Here is a 22,657-nt window from a genome sequence, read left to right as displayed (position 1 = left end):
TTGACAACCTATTTGGGCTAACCTTAGTAGTATCTGACAGCACCTTGTTTGGTTTCTTTCTTTTGTCCCCTAACTTATGAGTCTGGGAGATTGTATTTTATAGTAATAACTCTAACTCTGGGAGTACACCCCTAGGAATGCACTGCTGTGATTCTCCTCCCAGTGGATTCATGTCCAGGAGATCTTGTGTGCACTTATCCATATTGCATTTCTGACCACCAGTAATAATTACATCTAATAGTTTAAAACAGAAACCTGGTTTTGATGAGCCAAATAAAAGTTTAATTTTTCTCATGCAAAAAAGAAGTCTGGAGGAAGGCAGTTTGCAACAGAGATATAGAATCCACAATGGCATCTGGGACTCTGGCTTCATCTTTCTTCTTGCTTTGCAATCCATAGTCTGTGACTTTTGTCCTCATGATTGCAAGATGACTGTTTCACCTATTGGAATCACATTTTATTCCAGGTAGAAAGAAAGGAAGAAAGATCAGTAAGAATATTGAGCCTGGCTTCCTTCCTTCCTTCCTTCCTTCTTTTCTCCTTCTTTTCTTCTTAAAAGTCACAATTAAATTTTTCTAGACACTTCCTACTGTAAACTTCTACTTCTATCTTACTGGTCAGAACTAGGGCCTCTGGCTTCTTCCCTACTTATAAAGGATTTCGAGGGAGATAAGATGATGTGTTGTGCAATAACTTGTTGCCAGCGTCTGCCATGGAAACCCATTCCTTCTGGTCAGGTGTGGCCTAGGGTTCAGATAGTATACCTGAGTGTCATAGTGCCTTCCGGTTGCCCATATTCCTGAAAGGTACTCGATGCCCCCTGTGGAGAATGTCTTGCCAACCTCCAGATTCCTGCACACATTTGCAGAGGGGTATTTTTTTAGGCTTTCCCACTTCCTGAAAGGATAGCTATTCACTGGCACCTACCATCTCCCTCCCTCCCTCTTTCCCTCATCCCTTCCTCTTTCATCCCTCCCATCTTTTACTCCATAAGTACTTCTTCAGGCCCCACTTTGTGTCAGACAACATGCCAGGCACTTAGGGTGTGTCCCTATGACTCTCTGGTGAGTACTGCCTGGTTGGAAGCCATCTGGCAAGGGGTGTGGCTTGCAGGAAGTCAGGGGATTTCTGGAAAGGTGTTTGAACTGTCTGCCCTCCTTATCAGCGGTTACTCCTAGAGAGAAGGCCCAGGCATTCCCTGAAGGAATGAGCTATCTGCCTCATCAGAGGTTGGCTTTGCACATGCATGTGGAAAGTTTGATTTCCTTGTTTCAGATGACTGGACAAGTTTAAATCAACCTGACATAGCGTGGCTCAAGTCTTGCCTTGGCTCCAGTGCCCATCAGCCAGGAATCTGGCTGGTGATAGATGCAGAGGCACCCCAGGTAGGGAGGCCAGGCCTAAAGAGATCCACAGCAGCAGCACAGTTGGACATCCATGCCTCAGTTGCAACTCCTTTTGAAAGGTCAACCTGGAGATGGGAAGGATGGGCACAACATCCAGTGACACATGAAAGGGAGATGGGGTCTGCTGGGGAAGCTCTGAGTTAATTAGAAACAGCATTTTCTACTATTAATAACCACTCACATTGGTCTAGAAGTTAAATCTTTCAAAACCTTCAAAATGATAATATGTACTTGCTCTCAGTTGATCTTTACAAGAATTTTACTGGAAAATCTGTTTGATATTACATATTCATAGATTTATGATTTTTCTACTCCCATCTAACAAGGACAGTAAAGTATCCACAGACTCTGAATATTAATATCTTAGGAATACTAAACCTCAAATGTTTTACGTTCTTCATTTACTTGTCTCATAATACTGTTTTATTTATTTATTTATTTTTTGGTGGTGGACATCCAACCCCTGATCTTTACACATTTGTGTTATACCAGAATATCTCTATCCCTGATAATATCTCTTTGATGTTCCGTGTAACTCATTTTATTGTTTGAGTTTTTTTTTTTAATTTTTATTTATTTCTTTTTTAGTCATGCTTTGTTTGAGTTTTTTTAAAAATATTTTTTTTTAGTTGTCAATGGACTTTATTTTGTTTATTTATATGTGGTGCTAAGAATCAAACCCAGGGCCTCATACATGCTGGGCAAGCACTCTACCACTGAGCCACAATCCCAGCCTCATTGTTGGAGTTTTTAAAGACAATTTTATTGAGGTATAGTTAGCATATTGTCAACTGTACATATTTCAAAGTGGTAACTTGATACATTTTGACATATGTAGAAGACCATCACCATAGTCAAGATAGTGAACATACTTATGCTTCAGTTCTTTATCAATTGCAATCCAAAGGAATTTAAGATAGCATTTTCTTGTTCTTGAGTACATTTGTGGGCAACTCTCTTCCTGGTTCTGTACCTTGAGGTTGTGGTTCACTTTGGTCCTCAGCTTTCATAAGGGATCCCTTGCTCCATGTCTCACTGGCTCCTGCCACTTCTTGTGTGAGTTCTGTTAATGTCATTGGGAAGTTGAAAGAATATATCTTGGAGTTAGAAAACCTGATTCCACGCCTTTTTTTTTTTTTTCCTCATATGTGTGACTTTGGACAATAGTGATAATCAGGATGCAAACCTTACCAGGTTGTTTAGGATCATTCAAGAACCTATTCATGTAGTAGAATGTTAAACTGGAAGTTTCTGTGTAGACACCTAGTCATGATACAGGTATATTCCAAAACCAAATCATGCCATGCATGCTTTACAAAAAGACTCTTTGAATGCCATACCTACTTAAAAATCATAAAAATGTTGAGAGAAGAGAGAAGCTCAGAGAAGGTGTTGGGTTGGAATTATTTTCTTGGGAAAGAACTAGTGCCATAATGTATATCCTCCCCCAGTCCAGTAAAGGTAGGTGGCTTCAAAGGGTTCTTCCAGTGCCCTTGTAGCAGGGGGAAGAGCTGAGTTGGGGGTGCCTGATTCATGCCTGAGGAAGCTCTAGAAGCCTAGGGACAGTAGGACGGATGGACTACCTACACTCAGGGACTTGGGGGGCTAAGGGTTATGCATCTGTCCCTCCATACCCATGGGCTTTGTGCAGATTCAACCAATGGTGGATCTAAAATTTTGGGTCTGTACTGAACGCACACAGATTTATTTTTCTTGTCATAATATCCTAAATGATATAGTATAACATCTATTTACATAGTATAGTCATTATATTAGGTTTTATAAGTAATCTAGAAATGACTTAAAGTATATGGGACGATATGCATAGGTTACATGCAAATACTATGTCATCTTATAAAAGGTTATATGCATATACTATGTCATTTATCTGATGATCTTGGTGTGTTTTGGGGGTCCTAGAACCAATCCCCCACAGATATTAAGGGACAATTGGGGACTAGAAGTGGCTTAACAAAGTAAGAAATGGCTGGAGCCTTATAGCATCCTGCACTGGCTCTAGGAGAGGATCAAGGAGGCCCTGCCAGTCTGTGTGGAGTAACCTGCAGAGGCCCATGAGTGACAGGGAGTAGAATGCAGGACCTATATAGTGGGAGTGTGTCCAGAGAGGTTAGGCAGAGTTAACCTCCAGTGAGCCCAAGACAGCACCTGTGGTGGGAGGAGTCGTTCTAAATGTCCACCTGTAGCCAATGCTACCAGCTGCAAAGAAACTTCCTTGCTGCTCCTACTCCTTCCTCTCTTTCCTCCTCATAGATCTACCTGCTGGAGGCACTTCATGCCACCTTTTAGGGATTTGGGAGGGTGGGGGGAGAAATCTCATCTTTGAAAGTGTCTTAAAATTTCTGAATTGGGAGATGCTGCCTACGAGGAAACAGAAACGTCCTCAGCCCTGCCTATGTTTTCATCTACTGACAGTTGAAATTTACTCCCACATTTTAAAGGGAAAGTGAAAAATAAAAATAGAATTGTATTTTAATTCTGTTTTCCTTAATCAAACAGGCGATACTCTTGAACTGTAAAATATCCCAATCTCTGGTTCTATGTTTAATACATCCTTCACTGCATCTCATCTCTTGGATGCCAGCACTGTGGTTCTCAACCTTAGTCTGTAGCAAATTGCCAGAAGGAGACTTTAAAGCACAGGTCACTGGATCCCAGCCCAGGGGTTTTGATTCAGGCCAATATTTTGCATTTTTATCAAGTTCCCAAGAATTTGCATTTCTGTCATGATGCTGCTTGTTTGAGGAGCCCACATGGAGGACCACTGCTCTGAAGCCCTGGTTTTCAAACATGCCTGCCCCTGGAGTGGTCTGGGGAGATTTAACAACTACTGATGCCTGAGCTCCCCTGTAGACATCGGCTCTAACAAGTGGCGTCTGTGCATCATGTATTGAGCACTCTTTGGAGGTGGATTTTTTTGTTTAAGTCTCTGTTTTACCTAACTGAGGAAGGACACTTTGACTTTTTACCTTATGTCTTTTCAGAATTATTTGAATTTTTGATAATGAACACATGCAGCAAGCCAACATGTGACTGTATTCTTGCCATCAGCAGTACCCTCTTAAACATCTTCCATAACTTTTAACCCTGAAGCCTCTTCCTTTATATCATTCCTCTTATCACTGAAAAACATTCCTTCTTTGTCTAATAAAGTATAGCTCATCTTAAATTCTGCAAAAATTTTCATATATGGAGAAGTTGATACCAGTTATTACTGTGGAATGTTAAAAAGACTTTATCTTATACCTTATACTTCATAATTTCTTTTTAGAAATGTTTTTATTAGTGCACATGGTTGTACATGACAGTGAGGTGCATGTTGACATTTTCATAAATGCATAAAACAAAGTTGACTCCATTTCAGATCCCAGAATTTCCCCTTTCCTCCCCTTCTCTCTCTCCCGATCTCCTTCTTCTCCTCCTGTGTTGGCCTTCCTTCTGCTTATTCATTTATTTTTAAATGGTGCATTGTAGCTGTATATAAAAGCAGAATGCACTGTGATACATTTCTACATGCACATGGCATAATTTTGTCAACTTTATTCCCCAGATCTTCCCCTTTCCCTCCCGTCCTCCTTCCCCTTTAATGTCCCTACCTGTACTCTACTGATCTCCCCTCTATTTTTGAGAGATCCTTTTTCCTTTTTTTTCTTCATAATTTCTATTTTTTTCGCCTACAATTCAGAAAACTCTCCTTCTCATAAATCAATAGATGCTATTATTGAGGAGTTACAGTATGCTGAAAAATGTGAAAATTATTTTAATTTTACATGACTCCAAAGCTCATAAAATTTCCAAATTCAAAAGCAAAAAAATTACTTAAGTAGCTTTTCTGCCTGAATGCTTATTGACTATTTACTATTAGTAAACAAAGAGAAGGATTAAGTTAATTTTGACTAGGCCAGTAGCCTGTTTGTCATTGATTATTCAATCAGCCTTCCCAAACTTAGCCAGAGACCCTGTTTATTTTAGGTTGATTATTGATGACTTTTTGTTGTTGTTTTTATGTTTTACTGGGCATTGAATAGAGGAGTGATTTATACTGAGCAACATCCCCAGTCCTTTCTATTTTTCATTTTGAGACAGGGTCTCACTAAGTTGCTTAGGGCCTCGCTAAGTTGCGGAGGCTGGCCTTGTACTTGTGACCCTCCTACCTCAGCTTCCCAAGTCAGATTGTTGATGACTTCTTACATGTATATCTTTTTAAAAGGCATAACTGAAATATTCTTTCACAAAGGAAAATCTACCTTTGGGAGGCAAAAACATAAATTTTATTATTCCTAAGCTTCCATTCATACCCAGCATTATAAATACATAGGAGGCAACTGAGATTTTCTTTCTTTCAAACATACTCATTTTGCATATTAAACAAAACCCTACTTTAACATGAATCTCCTTTTCCCTATTATTGACTTGAGGGAAGACCCCAAGCCTATTCCCTTTATGTACAATAAAATCCTTTCTAGGCATTAAGTTTTATTTCTTATATGAAAATCACATCCAATTTCTTCTCTCAGGGCCACACCAACTGTGATGTTAATGCTCTTTACTTAACTATTTTTATACATTTTCAAATTATGCTTTTTCTATGTGGATGCAAGTTCATTAGGACCTACAAAATTTCCTTTGATTTCTTCCTCCTCGAGGTTCCCAACCTCTATTATATGAGAAATGAGAGCCCATCTTCTCTGAACCCAGAGTCCTCATTTTCTTTGGGCTTTCTTCCTCTTAATTCTTCCCCGAATTCATGTAGATATAGTGGACTGTTTGCTGTCCTTTCCAAGAATTAGCTGTTCCCCAAAAGTCGATTGTGAGGAGGACGAGCAATCATCTTGGCTGCCATCTAGTCTGACTGCATAGTTCAAGGTCTCCTGACCCTGATGGCACAGCGACTGACCCTGCCATCTGGTCATTTGGTTGTCCTTCCTCTAGCATCAGAACTGTGTTCACATGACAACTATTCTTTCTGCTTCTATTTGTTTCCATCCTCTTTGCATATGTCATGGCCACACTTGCTATGAAAGAGAATACAACTGGTTCAGTGAGTCACCAGCCAGTATAAACTACCCCTGTTGGGCAGAGCTTGACAGATGTCATGGGACTGTTTTTTGAGTCGGGTGCACCAGTTACTGGGGGGTTACTTTTACCATATGTCAATTCTTGTTTTGACCACTGCTCTTTAAAGGGTCTGGGACACGGAAAAAGCAGGCTTTGATTGTCATGTTCAGGACATGACTTAATTCTGTCCTCACTAAAGACTAAAGACTTCATAGTCCCTAAATAGAAAGGTCCAACTAAATAGTAACCCCTTCCTTCTTTTGTTATATATATATATTTTTTCATAGTATAGTCACCAAATCAAATCTTCTTTTCATTACTTTGCTGGAATCGAGTCCATGTTCGTACATAACTAAAGAGAAACTTCCTAGAGGAGGCAGGGCTTGAGTTGTAAGGGGACACTTTCTAATGGACAAAGAATGCTATAAATCATCAAGGAAAAGGCCTTTAAATCAACAGAAAAATGGACAAAGGACATGAATAGCCAGTTCAAAGAAAAAGAAATTAAAATAGTATTAAGACTATTAATACTAATAGTCTTAAATTAGTGAAATGGTGGCCACCTTGCTTATAATAAACAAATCTATGAAATATAACATGTAAGTCTATAATTACACATACTATGCATTGTAATATATAATTATTAGTATATATATAATAAAATAATAAAAGGAATAAGGGAAATTCCCATTAGTGTAAATGTTTGATATTATTTTTCACATATTGTTTTTCACATATTGCTAACTTTTAAGAATCCATAAAGATCAATTCTGGCACACAGGTTGGCTTCACTGGACTGGAACAAAGATTATGGAAATGATTATAAAGTTCTTGGGGGGAAAATGACTCAACTGTTTTGTACTGAGATAAACCTGTGTAAACATAAATAATTTATTGACAAATATTTTCAAGTATGATAGAACTTAAAGAATATGGCCATAGCTGCTGTGTATGGCCACGTGTCATGTAGATTATAACAGGAATGGTGCTCCCTAGAAATGTGCAGATTTTCACAGATGCACGTAATAGTCATGAATGCAATTCCCCTAAAATTTTGAAAAACTCCTAAAGAATAAAATTTAGTCATTCAAAAGATGAATGGAGAAGCTACTAAAGGACTGGCAGTAGGGACTGAATCTATCTAAATTCAGGAATAAAATTAACAAAGCAGTGGCAATTACCATTACAGAACATTTGTAAAAGTTGTAAAGTAAGGCATTGTAAAAGAATAATAACTAAAAACATCAGATGGTGGAGAGGGTGAGGAGGGGAGCAACAGTGCACATACATAGATTTTCTCATATTTCTTGTCAGGTAATTCAAAGATATTGTTTAGAGCTACAAAATCAAGCATCAGGATATAATTATATATACAGATATGTTAGAAGAAAAGAATATAACCCTCCAAAATTGGGTGATAGAGGTGAGTCAAAGGTGATTAGGAGGAGTCATATTACTTTCATCTTCCTTCAGATTTTCTAAAAATAAAGAGAAAATAGTGATTTTTCTAATATGTATTTAAAATTTTAAAAATAAAAATTATTAATACCACTGAAAAGCAAAAGCAACCTTGTTAAAAGACTGGGTTCTGAAGTCAGACTGTCTGGCTTTGGATTCTGTCTCACTTGCAGCTGTGCTGCCTTGAACAAATTCACAGAGCTTTTCATTCTTAGTTTTCTCATTTGGAAAGTGAGATTATAATCGCACCCACTTAATAAGGCTGTGAAGAGTAAAGGCAGCAATGATGCCAAAACACTTAACAGCAGATAGCCAATGAACGTTAACGATTATTATTGCCATTTATTCTTTTTTTTTTCTTTATCAGTGCAGGAGATCAAACCCAGGGCCTGGTGCGTGCTAGGCAGATGCTCTATCACTGAGTCACACCCCAGCTCTGCTGTTTATTATTTTCATCAACACCATACATACGTTTGTACAGAACACCAAAGTGAAAGAAATTCTGAGCTCCTGGGACTCCAGTGCATATTGAATGCCCAGAAATGTCCCATGTCCCATACACTGAGGACCAAATGGCATTAACTTAAGACAACTATTTTTTAGTATTACTTTTAACATGGAGGATGGAATGTTTGAAAAAAAATGTGTAATATTGTCATAATTAGATGATGTATCATTGATCTAGTAGAAGTCAAACATTAATCTTTGCAGATACCTACCATGACTTTGTACATCTGTGCAGAAGCTATATTTCTGTTTACCTAATATTTTTCTTTACTATTTATCTAATAGTTTTTTTCAATCAACTTAAAATCTATTTACTTGAAAAAACACCTTCTCATCCCAAATACGTATATACATAGGATCATTTTTGATGTTCTACATTAATTTTTAAAAACACATTTTGTTAAATTTGTGATTATAAATAAAAAATGAGTTCATATGCCACTTAAAGTTATCTTGAATACTACCAGTGGTTCACATAAGCCACCTTGGGAAGTTCTATCTTTTGTTAATTTAAGAAATATTCTTGACCTCCTGCTATGTAATGGACAATATTCTAGGCAGTAGAGGTCTAGCAGAATATTTAACATACACAAATTCTTCCCTGCATGGAGCTTACATTCTAGCAAGATAACAAAAAAATGAAGTAATAGAATATTTATAGTATGTGAGATGATGAGATGCATTAGGGAGAAAAGTCAAGCTGGACAAGGAGATGGAAAGTGAGGGCAGAGGCAAGTGGGAGGGTTGCAATTTTAAATGCAAAAGAAGGCCTCACCAAGAAGGGTCCCTTTAAGAAATGTTTTGCAGTTGGTAAATAAATAAGCCAGATGCATATTTGGGAAAGAGACTTTCAGGCTGATGGAAAGCAAGCAAAGACTCTGGGATGGAAGGAAGTATGCCTGGTGCATTCAAGTAACAGGGAGGTCTGCAGAACTGGAATACAGAGTTACTAACGTTGCCTGTGACTAATGCTGCCACCCCACTACTAATGCTGCTGTGACTTGTTGCTATTACCAGATCTGTTAGTTTAGATTGTTTGGTAGGGCAGAAATATGATGAGGAAACAAAGTTCACAAAATGGCTCATGTTAGAGTCCAGTTCTTTAAAAATTATTATTAATTTTAATCAACACATAATAATTGTGCTTTTTATAGGGTATAATGTGCTGTTTCTATACATGTACACGTATAATGGTCAGATAAGGGTAATCAACATATCTATCAACTGGAATATCTGTCATTTTTTTCTTTGCAGTGAGAACATTCAAAATCCTCTCTTCCAGCTATTTTGAAATATACAATGAATTATTGTTAACTGTGTTTCCTCTATTGAGTAATTGTGCATTTGAGCTTATTCCTCCTGTGAAGTCTAATTCTTAATTTTTTGCCTATCATAATTTTTTTAATAATTATTTTTTAGTTGTAGTTGCACACCATACCTTTATTTATATGTGGTGCTGAGGATCGAACCCAGGGCCTCGCACAAGCGCCCTACCACTGAGCCACAACCCCAGCCCTATCATAATTTATTGATACTTGCAAATCATCAAACCCTACTTGATAAAAAAATTCACTTCACCAAATCTGTCACATAAAAATGGATGCTATATCAATAAGTAGGAATGAAATAAATGATAGAAAATGTATTGGCTTCTGAATGAGGTCTATTACCATGTGAGGTTTTGTGTAAAATATAAAAGAAATAAAGAGTGATCCCTGGCTTAAAAGAAGCCAAAGTTTTTTTTTTTTTTTAACTTTTTTTTGTAGTTGTAGATGGACAGCATGCCTTTATTTTATTTATTTTTATATATGGTGCTAAGGAAATAAACCCAGTACCTCACACATGCTAGGCAAGTGCTCTGCCACTGAACCCCAACCCCAGCTCAGAAAGCCATAGTTTTGCGGGAGTAAGAAACTAGAGACTGGAAACTCCCTGGGTGCAGTGCATGATGAAGACTTGAGCTGCTGGCTCATGCAGCAGATAAGAGGGGACAATGACCCTGACTTGGGTGGTGGGGCGGGGTTCCTGGAGAGGGTAGGCCTTGGCTGCACCTTGAATAGTGAATAGGAGGGAATTCCAAGCAAGGCGGGTGAAAGGGTAAGCATACAAAACACAGGCACAGCAGTGGGAGCTGAAGTTTGTGTTTGGAGTGGGAGTCAAGGTTATTTGAGTCAGGTTAGGGTTGACCTTGAAAGCCCAACAGAGGAGTTGCAAAAGTAAATGATTAATTTGTTTCTCTAGAAGTGTGGGCTCCTCACTAGAAAGCTCACTGGTATATTGCAAGCCTTGATAGGAGACAGACTGGCTGGAAGCCCCCCTGAATATGCTGCAAGTGGAAACTCTCTGAGAGCACTGCCTGGAGGTGCTTTGCACTGGACAAAAATTCCACTTCCTATCTGAGGTCAGTTAGGGAGCCTCTCTTATCAGAAAGAATGAATCCAGTTACAGGATGCATTTTAAACAAGTGACAAGATTAGAGATTCCAGAAATGGCAGGAAGAAAGGCTTTACTTGTCTAGTTTTCAGCAGATGGAGTGGAATTCAGGCAGCAGAAAGGCAAGAAAATCTATTGTTGAAGGCAGGGAGTTGGGCTTAGAAATAGACCTGCCTCACACCCTCTTCCTCCCCAGATCCTCCACCCTGCTCTTGAACTTGAACCCTCTTGAACTTGAGACATACCTCACACTAGTTTCCTGCAGCTTGATTCCTTAGACTACTCTTGCAATCCAGTGAATTGGTTGATTTTTTTTCCCCTCTAGGACATAGGGGTCTGGTTTCTACTAATTTCCACTAATTTCATAGCCATCTCTCTAGCTTTCCCTATGCTCACAGACTTGACCTTTAATCTCTTAAGGAAAATAAGCCAAAGGAACTGAGATAACCATTGTGGGGGATGAGTCCCCACAAGTGAGTCATATTCTTTCCAGTTGTAACCCCACCCCCATCCCTTCTGCACCCCCATTCCCTGGCCAGCTCCAGGTCATGCTATACTGACTATGAAATCCCTTCTTCCCCTCTTGTAGGTCTGCATGGCCACCTCCTGGGATGCTAGGCTCTTTCTAAGACTGTTCATCTCTGTTCTTCTGTTTCCCTGGTTGTAGTAAAGTCCTGCCTACTTTGCTTCTGCTCATTCTGGAACCTGAATCCATTTCTCTAACTTTAATACCTGCTATGAGCTTAATCCAGGCTTTTCGTCTTTATCAAGAATGATTCACTATCTTTGCCTCTGGTCTTCCTGTCCTCCTGTCTTTTTTCATTAAATCCATTCATGTCAGCAGACAGAGTAATCTTTCTATTATACAAAGCAGAGTACTTATTAAAATCCTTCGAAGACTCCCAATACACACAACTTGTCTTCTGGTCATCTGCATCTCCCGTGACTCTGTCTTGTGTTTCAGCCACAATAAACCCCCTGTCATCCTGCTTTTCTATCCATCTATGTATGGTACCCACCCCATCATTTTCCCTGGAATGTTTTTTTTTCTTCTTTACCACAATGATGCCTGGTCATGTCATCATACCCAATTCAGCTCTCCCCTTCTGTAGGGTTTTCACCTTGGAGAGCTTTCAAAGAATACCAGTAGTCAGATTTTGTATCCCCAAGAAAGTATAATGTAATTTTATTGATGTAGGGACTGATGTTTGGGTACTTGTGTATGTGTGTGTGTGTGTGTGTGTGTGTGTGTGTGTGTTCATATGTATGTATTTGAGTACATAAGTATGTGGTCTGTCTGTCTTCTCTCTTTATCCTGTCTTGCCATGTTGCTCAGGTTAGCCTTGAACTCCTGTGCTCAAGCGATCCTCTTGCCTCTGCCCTCAGCATAGCTGAAACTATAGGTATGTGCCATCATGCATGACTCATGTCATTGGTATTTTTAACAAGTTGCCTACATTGGTGCTTTTCAAACTTTAATGTGCATCTGAATCACTTGGTGATCTTGTTATATAGATTCTGATTTAGTCAGTCTCAGGGGCCTGAGATTCTGCATTTCTAACATGCACCAGGTGATGCTGCTGTTGCTGGTTTACCTAATGCACTTGGAGCAGCAGAGGTCTGAAGTGGATGCTCTAGAAGCCCTGATTCTGCAGGATACTCAGATCTCTCAGTCATTGTCTTGTCTTAGCTGTTTTGTCCTATGTGCATGTACTTCTAACTTCCAGATTGGTTGCTTTGGATTTTCTCACATTTTTTACATTTCAAAAGACTTCCTCTGCTTTTCTTTTCTTTTTTTTTTAAGTTAAATTATTTATTTATTCTAATTTGTTATACATGATGGCAGAATGCAATTCATTTCATATTACATATATAGAGCACAATTTTTCAATTCACCGTACACAAAGTATTTTCACACCATTTGTGTCTTCATACATGAACTTAGGGTAATGATGTCTAACTCATTCCACAATCATTCCTACCTCTTTGCCCCCTTCTTTCCCCTCCCTTCCCTTTGCCCTATCTAAAGCTCCTCCATTCCTCCCATGCTAAACCCCTCTCCATCGCCATTATGAGTCAGCATGCTCATATCAAAGAAAACACTCAGCCTTTGGTTTTTTGGGATTGGCTTGCTTCACAAACCTAGCATATATTCTTCAACTTCATTCATTTACCTGCAAATGCCATGATTTTGTTCTCTTTTATTGCTGAATAATGTTCCTTTGTTTATATATACCGAAATTTCCCTATCTATTCATCTACTGAACAGTATCTAGGTTGGATCCAGTTTACCTATTGTGAATTATGCTGCTATAAACATTAATATGGCTGTCTCTCTGTAGTATGCTGTTTTTAAGTCCTTTGGGAACAGACTGAGGAGAGGGATAGCTGGGTCAAATGGCAGTTCCATCCCAGTTTTCCAAGGAATCTCTCTACTGCTTTCCAGATTGGCTGCACTAACTTGTAGTCCCACTAGCAATGTATGAGTGTGCCTTTTCCCCCACATCCTCATCAACACTTATTGCTGTTTGTATTCTTGATAGCTCCATCATTTTGACTGGAGTGAGATGAAATCTTAGTAGTTTTGATTTAATTTCTCTAATTGCTCGAGATGTTGAACATTTTTTCATGTTTGTTGATCGATTGTGTATCTTCTTCTGAGAAGTGTCTGTTCAGTTCCTTGGCCCTTTATTGATTGGGTTATTTTATTTTATTTTTTGGTGTTAAGGTTTTTGAGTACTTTAGATATCCTAGAGATTAGTGCTCTATCTGATGTGCTTGTTTAAAGATTTGTTCCCATTCTGTAGGCATTCTATTCATCTCACTGATAGTTTCTTTTGCTGAGAAGAAGCTTTTTAGTTTGAATCCATCACATTTATTGATTCTTTGTTTTAATTCTCATGCTACAGGAATCTTATTAAGAAAATTGGAGCCTATGCAACCATTGGCAATAGATAATACAATAAATTGTTTCACTAGGGATACATTTCCATATGAACTTTTTACTAAGCAAATGCTTTGGCAAACTTCTCTTTAAAATGTTTATGTGTAATTTGTTAATACATCAAAGATATTTGAAGAAAATGAAGGATGGTTAGCTCACCTAAGAAATAGGACTCACCGGTCTATTTTAAGTATTTGAAGGAAGCAGTAAATTCAGATATAGGAAGAAACCATGATGAATTTACAATAATGAAAATAATGATGGTAATGATGAGGATGACAGCTAACGATTACTAAGCATTCATTATCAAGGTGTTGCTCCAAACTCTTTGTATATAATAACCCAATTAATCCTAAAATTATCCTATGATAGTTGCTATTAATTATCTCCATTTTATAGGTAAGGAAATGAAGATACAGAGATGTTAAGTACCCAGTTGTATAAACTGAGTTGCTTAATTGAGACAAATGAGTTATTAATAAAAAAGTCCTTAAAAGGGCTAAAATCATCTGTTGGCATCCATATAAGGAACAAAAGATCACTGAAGAAGTCTTCAAGGACAGTGGCCCTTTCCCAACTTGTAAAGCCCACAGACTTCTGGCAGAATTAACGAACGTCAAATTAGCAAGGAAAAGTTTTTCAGACGCCCGACTCCCAATTTTGAATCCAGGATTCTGTGAGCAATGAAAAAAAAAATGCTTTTTTTGCTCCCAGGAGATTTTCCAGGAAGGGATGTCATCTTCTGTCTGAACTTCATCATATTCTTATTTTAAGATGCCTGTCTCAGTCTAATCCATGTTGAAAAATTCTAAGAAAACATTTCCAAGATTACTTTCTTATTAAGTGTTTGGATTTAATATTTAAGAGCTATCTATAAAAGCGTCTGCCTATAGTTGCATGTTGTAGATATTGCATTTCTGTGGCATAAATGGCTTTCCAGGAATGAAACATACATTTATAAAACTGCACCTGCTGGAGATAAACGTTCCACTTAAGGCCTGGCAACTCTGTTTACAACGTTGGCCTAAACCAAGAAGGCTTGAGCAGTTGTGCACAGGTGGATCCCTCAACACTTCCTGTTCATGTTTCCTCAAGAGCTCACACTTTCATGTAGTGCCTGGCACCATCCTCAGAATGGATCAAACAAGTGTCAGTAGCTAATGTGCATTGAATGCATTCTCTCATTCAGGCTCTGTGCTACTGCAAAGATGATCTTGTTAAAGCCTCTCCGTAAACCCACATGGTATGGACCCAACCCAGGCTCTTAAGTGATGCAAGGCATCCTCATGAGCTCTTTGTACATCTTTATCTGCAGTGTGGCCTGGGACTGCCTAGAGGCAATGTATTCTTCCAGCCTCAGACCATCTACCACTCCTATGCTTGGTCTTCTCAATAGATATTGTTCTCCTCCAGGATTGGTGAGGGGCTTCTCTGTTAATGCAGCTCATAAGCTGGGCAGAAGAGCTGTGGGGACACTCTTGAGCCTAAAGAATGAGGATTACACTTTATTTACATTCTGGGGTTTTTCTGAAAATTATTTATATACATATATATCATAATTATGTATATTATAATATATATTATAATATATATATGTAAATTAAATAGAAGACACAGAGTACAGTAGTCCCGAAAGGTGCAGTTGACATAGGCTTACGTCTATAGTAAAACAGGAATCCAGCTCAAAGAGAAATAAGACCTGGGAAGGAACACAGCTCTGAAGAGGTGCAATGAGGTCTTTTCCAGTGTGGAAATTTCCACGTATCCTACAACACACTTCTTTGTGCTTGAGTGGATTTGAGTGGATTCCTTGAAATCCATTGATATCTGAGAGCATGGTGTTAACTTCGTAATTCTGGTTATGATATTATGTATTGACCTATATTGGGCATGTTAATTGATGTAAATAACACACTAATTACATTTTTCAATGGAAGACTAGTTGTGTTTATCTTGACAAGCTAGTGTCACATGAAGTCTCCAGAGTAGAATCCCCAATTCTTGCGCAGCAAATATTTGAGTAACTGCCATGTGACTGAGGGACACATCCACATTACTCCAGTTAGCCTTCCAAGCATTTCTTTACTTTTCTTTTGATACTGGTATTGAACCTAGGGGCGCTTTTCCACTGAGCTACATTCCTAGTTCTTTTTATTTTATATTTTGAGAGAGGGTCTTGCTAAATTCCCCAGGCTGGTCTCTAACTTGTGATCCTCTTGCCTCACCCTCCCTGGTTGCTGAGATTACAGGGATACACCATGATGCCCAGCTTCTATCAGCATTTCTACATAGCTAAAAGCCAATTAATAGTCCTAATTGTCCAGTTTATGGGTGACACATGTTGCTTGCTTCTCTGTCCCCCTCCTTGGCTGTGTTTTTTGAGTTCAGAGCTCCTAAGTGCTCGGCCATTGGATGCAGGAAAGAATAGTGGAGATGCAGCAGGAGAGCTAAAGGATGTTTTGCTCCATTCTTTGTATTCTGGCTCTAAATTTGGTGGAGGAAACAGCTTAGAGGCTGAACCAGCTGATCAGAAGCTTTACCTCTGAATCCTCACCCAGGTCTCATTGGCTTTCCTGCATTCCCCATTCTGTAGAGGCAGCTGAAGGTGGGGGAAAGAATCCTGGCTGGAGGCTCACGTTCTTCCCTCCCTGGCTTTGCAGGCTGGGGGCTGAAGGCAAGGTCATTTCTTGTCTATTGGACTCTGTTTCCCCATCTATAAGAAGAGTTAATATCTGTCCTTTTCTAGCTTATAGGGTGGTCTTAGGATGAAATGAAAAGCTAGATGGAAAGAGATGTCTAAGTTAAAAGGGATAAAGAACCTGCGTGGGGCATTGCAAGGCTGAGGGTGGAGAACCGACTGGGACCCAGTGGCGCAAGTCCCAACCTACCCTGGTGCTCAAGATTCCGTACACAAGCTTTTTTGCCTCTTAGCACTTTCTCTTCTGTAGCTCTCTCTGGGTGGGACAAGGATTTTTTTTTTTTCACTGTACCTTAGGCATTTCTCTCTGTTGAGAACTCTGGATCAAGGGTCAGTTTGTTTCACATTTTTGTCAGCTTGAGTCCAAGGAACAAAACTCTTTCACCCACTGAAAGCTGGGAAGGAAGAAGCCTCAATGGGCTGGAAGCTTGCTTGTGGGCACTGTCCCACTGACCTTGTTCCCCAAGGCTCTGTCTTCACTGGTTTGGAGTGTTGCCCTGGATATTGGGGTTTGCAGAAAATTCTAACGTATGTCTTAGGCTGAGAACTTACTGATCTAGTCTAAACTCTCAATTTACAGATGAGGACATGGAGGCCCTGATCTCTCTCCAACAACAGTCCTTAAATTCCGCTGTTGAACTCCACCTGTAGCTTTGGCCAATACTTAAGTCTAAAATATTTTACAATGGAAAAATATCCCTCTCCAACCAGCTTAAACTCTTAATGTAATTACATCATTATCTTTGCCACCTTCCTGGCGATTTCTTTAATGTTCTCCTTACTACCAAAGTGAACTTTGGAATTGGGAGAAAATTTCTTTTATTCATGTGTTTTGCTTTAGCCTATTTTTTTTTCTGTTTTGATGACCATCATGCTAGGTCTAGTTTTGGCCTTCAGACTGGTCATCTGCTCTCCTTTGTTTTATTCTCCTTGAGATACCATGTCTGATGAAAGATGGGTCTCAACTCCTCAGACTGGCCTTGAGAGGCTCCCCTATTCTGGTTTTGCTTTGCCTTTCTGCCAACTCATCAAATGAGTCTCTATTCCTGAACACATTTAGTATTATACCTCCTTGCTCCAGATTGCTCTTTGATCCTCAAGCCCCTGTTTTGCTGTATAATATCATGTATCCTTCAAAGTTCAGCTCAAATTTGGCTCCTTCACTAAGTCATTTTGGTATCTTGTCCTCCTGCTCCCCAAGTGATTTCTCTCTGAATTTCTGTAGCCCTTTATTTGTACTTGATGTTGGGCATTTAGAAGATATTTAGTTTCATGCAGAGACTTTGGTCTCCTTGGGGACCTTGTTCTATACATCTTTGTGCCTCCTTACAGGAGACCTAGCAAGATCTTCTTTGCTATGGTGGGTGTACAGCAAATATTTGTTGCATGAATGAGTGCATGATTGAAATACAAACAAGTGATTTTTGCAAGATCATCTAGCTTTTCTGATGGATAGAATGGAGGAGAATCCATGTCTTTGACACCTGTACTCTACACTATTCCCCAAAGTTCATTTTGCTTAAAAATTTGCAAGTGACTCACTTTAACTAATTAGTTGTTTTATCAGGGGTAGCTGTTTTTTAATTTAGAAAAAAAATGAGTGAGAAAAATGTTAAACAATTTGGGAGAAGACAGTCTTTTGAGTAACTTCTTCAAAATACAGACAAAACAACAACAACAACAACAACAACAAAATAGTTTCCCTTCAAATAATAAGATTTGTGGAGAGCTACATTTTTCTGTCATTCTTAGGATGATTTGGAAAAGCTGGAGGGTCAGGGGAGGAAGAAAGAGAACCACTGCTTCTGGATGATTGGGCACCCGAGGCTTTCTGATAGCGCTATTTCTTCCTGGGTGTCCTGTGATGGGTACGTGCTTTTGACAATGCATCACAGATCAGGGGAGCCTGCTTAGCAAGGGTTAGAGCAGTTTCTTCCCCCTTATCATCTTATTAAACTTCTGAATGCTAAAGCTTTGCTAGCTGACTGTATTAGGCTGAATCTCTTCTGAATTCCACACATAGCATTTAAGCTGCACAGTTAATTGCCTAAGGGGTAATTGAAAATGAAGCATGAAATGCGTGGTGAGTGAAGGCTGTAACCTTAGGTTCTACAGCTCTGATTAACTCTGCTGAGCCCAGCGCTCACTAATGGCATTCCTTTTGATTACCAGCATTTAGTTCAGGCCAGTGAGTTAGCTCCAAGTGTGTGCTATACAGAATCTTAACTGCAGTGTGCGCGCTTCATTCTCCGGCTTTCTCTATTTACTATCTTGAGAAATTGACTCTTTTGAAATGAATTCTAGAAAAGCAGTTACTTGGCCCTGTTTGCTTTGGTGCTGATGAGCAGAGAGGGCAGTGAACTCACAGCAAAAGTGGAGTCATCTGACCCCCTCACTCCTTCTCCCATCAGGTGCCAATCCTGCTATGGACAAAGATATCTCCTGAGCATGTAAAATCCACAGTCCTCACCCTGATTCTCCAGCTCTGTTGTGATGGCCTAGTGGAGAAGGTTCTGGTGTCATGCAACTTAGTATCTGAACAACCACCAGGCATTAGATTCATTCACCTTCTTTTTCTTGATTAAAGTGGAAGAATTAGTCCTTGTTTTTATATGCTTAGAAAAAAGGTCTAAGAACCTGAGATATCTGGTTCTTAGATGACCCTTGGACTCAAGAGTGGCGCCCGTCTTTCTGAAGACATGGCCCTGGGCCCAGAAGGACTTAGAAACATGGAGTCAGACCGAGGAATGAGAAGACCCTGGAGGAGTGAGCACACCAACTGCTGGCTCCTGACTGAGTTGACTGCATACTGATGGATGATCATTAAAGTCCATAGGTCAAGGGAGTGACCTGTGGGTGGGGAGGTGGGCAGTGGAATGGAGAAAGCTTTGGGCTACAGGTTGAGGCCATGGATTCTGGTCCCAGTCCTGTCACAGAACATGTCTGGCCTTTTGCCAAGTTGCTCACAGTCTGTGGGCCTCATTGTCACCAGCTCTGAGATGATCTCTTGGGGGACCTGGCTGTAGGAGACTCCAATGTTTAAGGAGGTCATTGGCTATCTCCAGTGCTCAGAAATGATTTGGAAATAGAGCAGCATAGCACGGACGCCTAAGGTCAAAAAACAGCTGAGGAGCAAATATTCATGAAAACCCAGTCAGCTCCTAGTGCCACCCAGAAGGCAGCATCAGCTCAGCTGAGCTTTATTCATCTATTTCCCAATTTAGTTCAATCCTATCCCCTCTGTGCTTTGCTAACTCAACCTATGGAATTCGTTATATGTAGATCTATGGATCATTCTTCCTCTGCAGTGGACTTCTGTGTTTGTAGTGATTGAAGTCTCTGCTTGGCTGTGAGTGGAAAAGGGTGATTACATTAATAGCTCTTTCCAATAAGGATGACTTGACAAAGGTAATAGATAAAATGTCTAATTAAACAGGGGTGTCTTTGTCTGCTTGGGGTCTAAATAAATTTAACCTTTTAACTTAGGTGGGCTAAGAGGTTCATTAGAAAGCAGGAGGTGAGATTACTCCAAGCGTGCTAATGGATAAATGAAGTGTGTGCATTTGAGAAGGCAGGTAAGGATTCCATCCAGTGCCACATGTTCCCATGTGTCCAGTGCAACGTGTCTGGGGGACACGAGATCAGTGCGGTGAGTGCTGTGTCTCACACAGGGTGAGGCTGTAGTGAGCTATTTGTTTCCTGTGTAAGGAGAGAACTCACAAACACAGAACTGAAGCGGGGGGCAGGAAGCATGGAGGGATGCTTGTCCTCTTTGGGTAATGTTGGTGATCGGAGGACAGCTGTGTGTTTTGGGCTCAGCTGTATTTAACGTTATTCTGGGGAAGCAAAATTCATCCTGAAAATTTCTTCTCCCACTACTTCCAGCCAACTCATAGTTATTTATTCAACTTTTTCTTATGATCATTCATTAAAAATGATTTAAATTGGGATAAAATACACACTATGTAAAATTTACCATTTTAATCATCTTCAAGTGGACAGTCTGTGGCACTAAGGACATTTATATTGCTATGCCATTATCACCACTCCCATCTCCAGAACTCTTTCCATCTTGTCACACAGTCTTGCTACTCATTAAACAAGAACTCTTCACTCTCCCTTTATTCCAGCCCCTGGCAACCACTATTTGGCCACCATAGGTACCTCATGTAAGTAGAATTGTACAGAATCTATTCTTTTTGTGTCTGGTTTATTTCACTTAGCTAATGTCCTCAAGTTTCATTCACACTATGTCATGTGTCAGACTTTTCTTTTGAAAAGGTTGAATAATGTTCCATTGAATGTATGTAAGTCATTGTGTTTATCCACCTGTTCATGGACACTTTGGTTGCTTCTAACTTTGGCTATTGCAAAGAATACTGCCATGAGAATCAGTGTTTGGATCGCTACTTTTAATTCTTTTGGGTGTGTACCCAGAAGCAGAATTGCTGTATCAATGACAATTCTATTTTTAGTTTTTGTAGAACTTCCATACTGTTTTCCGTAATGGCCATGCTGCGCCCTTTTATAGTCCCAACAGCAGTACACAGGGTTCCAATTTCTCCACATCCTCACCAACAATTTTTCTTCCTTCCTTCACCACCCTAGTGAGCGTGCAGTGGTAGCTTCTTGTGGTTTTGATTTTCATTTCCTGGTGTTGTGCATCTTTTCTTGTGTCTTGTGTTCTACATTTTACTCGGTTTGGAATTAGAGTTTGCAATGTTGCCAGAAGAGGCCACTTATACAAAGAAAGAGCAAACTTCATGTAGAACTGTGGCTTTGACTGCGACTCCATGCAGTAAGGGTGTTGAAAGGAGAGGAGGACAGTGTGGATTAGCATTTTTGAGCTATGAAGAAGCAGCAGGCCTGGAGAGGTGAGGTGACTTTCAAGTGTCCCACAGCTTGATGGGGACAGCACTCCTGTCTTTCAGACCCCCTCTCCCAGCCAGTGTTTCCAACCTGCAGTGTGTTAAGACCCCCTGCGGCATTCTGAGGCTTTACCCTCCAGAGACTTCAATAAGGTGGATCTGAAGGGGACCCAGGATCAGCCTTTAACACCAAGTGTCCCAGTGGTTCTGATGCAGGTGGACAGCTGATGCGGTTTTTAGAGTCATGTATTTATATAGACTATTTGTATAGTTTCCCTCTTGAATTTGATGGGTCTGCAAATATATTAATTTCCTATTGCTGTTGTCACAGATTATCACAGACTTTATGGTTTGAAGTAGCACAAAGTTATCTGACAGTTCTTGAGGTCAGAAGTCCCAAATGGTCTTATGGGGTAAACTCAAGGTGTAGGCAGGGCTGGTTCTTTCTGGAGTGTAAAAGGAGAAACCACTTTCCTTGCCTTTGCCTGCTTCTCAAGGCCACCTGAATTCCTTGGCTTGTGCCCCTTCCTCCATCTTCAAAGCTAGCCAAACAGCATATTCAAATCTCTCTCTGACTGACCTCCTCTTCTGTCCTCCTCTTCTACTTTAATGGAACACTGAGAGTCTGTTGGGCTCACCTGGACAATCTTCTGACTTTAAAGTCAGCCCCGAAGCACTCTCAATTCCATCTGCCGCCTTAATTCCCCTTTGACTGTGATATAACCTAGTCACAGGTTCTAGGGACTGGAAGCTGGACATCTTTTGAGCCATTAATCTGTCTCATAGCAAAGAAAATGCCTAGCAGGCTGGAGCTCAGGAAGGAGATGAAGAAGGGGTGCAACTTTGCTTCAATCCTCCCTCCCCTGCCTCCAGCTTTCTTTAACTCTCTGAACCACTCGTTGCCTCATTTGGAGAAGAGCAGGCCTACTGGTAGAGATTCTTGCTACAGCAACCTGACAGTTTCTGGGTGTCTGACACCCGTGGGAGAACTGACTGACAATTAATGGTCTCAAGAGATGCCCACACTCTACCACCTTTGTTTCCTAGAGCACTTCTATATGTACACAAGCCTGCATGTGCCCCGTGAAAGTGCTGATGAGGGACATAAGCAGGCCGTGGGACCTCTGGGCCTTCAATTCAATCAAAGTTATCAATGTTTTTAAAGTGGTTTAGCTAGCATGGTGCTCTAGGGAATAGAAAAAAAAGAGAGATAATCCTTGACCTTGAAATATGTGGAAGATGACAAGTTCTAGTGACAAGAAAGAAT

This window comes from Ictidomys tridecemlineatus, chromosome 13, assembly GCF_052094955.1.
Source record: "Ictidomys tridecemlineatus isolate mIctTri1 chromosome 13, mIctTri1.hap1, whole genome shotgun sequence".
In the NCBI taxonomy this organism is placed as follows: Eukaryota; Metazoa; Chordata; class Mammalia; order Rodentia; family Sciuridae; genus Ictidomys; species Ictidomys tridecemlineatus.
The sequence above is the reverse complement of the archived record's forward strand: the minus strand, read 5'-3'. Positions refer to the sequence as shown.